Genomic DNA, 1379 nt, shown 5'->3' with positions numbered 1-1379 from the left:
AGGAATGCCTGGGAGGGGTGTGAGGTGAAGTCCACGTACACCCTGGGGGAGTGTGGCCCTCTCAGGCCAGTGTGCGCTACAGACAAGCTATCACCAAGGACCGACAGCCACGCACGGACAGCCTCGGCACGCTGTCACTATGGCCTCTAACAGAAACGCCCCCCAGGGAAGGGATGAGGCCACCGTGGCATCTTCAAAGGAATACTACCTCGCGTCAGAAAGAGCAAACAGACTGGATGGACCTAACAGGTACTGAGTGAAGAAAAGCAGACACAAAAGATGATCATGTGATTCCATCTCTGTTAGGGTCAAGAACTACAAAGTCAGAGTAGTGCTGAACATGGGGAGGGAGGCGGCACCGGAACACTGAGATCAGCAGCAGAAAGCCTGTGAATTCTGGAAGTGGCGGCCGAATGGATGTGCACAGGTGCGAAGCCATCAAGCTACGAACCTAACCCTACCTGTTCCGTAGGTCTTACACTCTTAACCACATGTGTTCTGCAAGACTGCGCACTCTGGCCCTATCTGTTCTGTAGAACCCATACTCCCCAACTGTATCTGTTCTGTGGGACTACGCGCCCTAACCCTACCTGTTCCGTAGGACTTACACACCTAACTGTATCTGTTCTGTGGGACTACGCGCCCTAACCTACCTGTTCCATAGGACTTACACACCTAACTGTATCTGTTCTGTGGGACTACGCGCCCTAACCTACCTGTTCCATAGGACTTACACACCTAACTGTATCTGTTCTGTGGGACTACGCGCCCTAACCCTACCTGTTCCATAGGACTTACACACCTAATTGTATCTGTTCTGTGGGACTACGCGTCCTACCCTATCTGTTCCGTAGGACTTACACACCTAACGGTATCTGTTCTGTAGATACTACGCACCCCAACCATATCCTTCTGTAGGACACCCCTAACCATATCTGTTCTGTAGGACTATGCTCCCTAACCACATGTGTTCTGTAGGACTTCGCACCCTAATCATGTGTGTTCTGTAGGACTACGCACCCTAACCGTACCTGTTCTGTAGGACCACGAACCTTAATTGTATCTTGGAAAAAGGGCTCAAATATTACTGCTTGAAAGAGAACAAGTCGGCCTAGCACTGATTCTAATCCCAGCTCTAGAAGACTCTCTGAGTGGTCTGCAGCTTCTCAAAATGCACTCCTCAGCTATCTCACTTGTGAAGTAAGGACAACTGTACTCATATTCTGCAAACTCTGGCAACACGGTGAGGAAACAAAGAACAGGGAACAAATTATCTTAAAATTCTAGGTGGAGCTCTTTTCCGGCTGGAACCATGGACAGCGTTCAAGAGAAGAAAAAGGTTCCTGCTGCGGCAGAAACCAAGAAAAAGGCTCCTGCTG

The 1379-nt window shown here is 49.8% G+C and overlaps 1 protein-coding gene across 3 annotated transcripts in view; it reads right to left on the bottom strand.

Moving 5' to 3' along the window:
- The window catches only part of MED27 (mediator complex subunit 27), a 216236-nt gene that overhangs the window by 143663 nt on the left and 71194 nt on the right, over positions 1–1379 (bottom strand). The window lies entirely within an intron of this gene.

Source organism: Tupaia chinensis, unplaced genomic scaffold, assembly GCF_000334495.1.
Source record: "Tupaia chinensis unplaced genomic scaffold, TupChi_1.0 Scaffold143602_1, whole genome shotgun sequence".
NCBI classification, from domain to species: domain Eukaryota; kingdom Metazoa; phylum Chordata; class Mammalia; order Scandentia; family Tupaiidae; genus Tupaia; species Tupaia belangeri.
The sequence above is the reverse complement of the archived record's forward strand: the minus strand, read 5'-3'. Positions and strand labels throughout refer to the sequence as shown.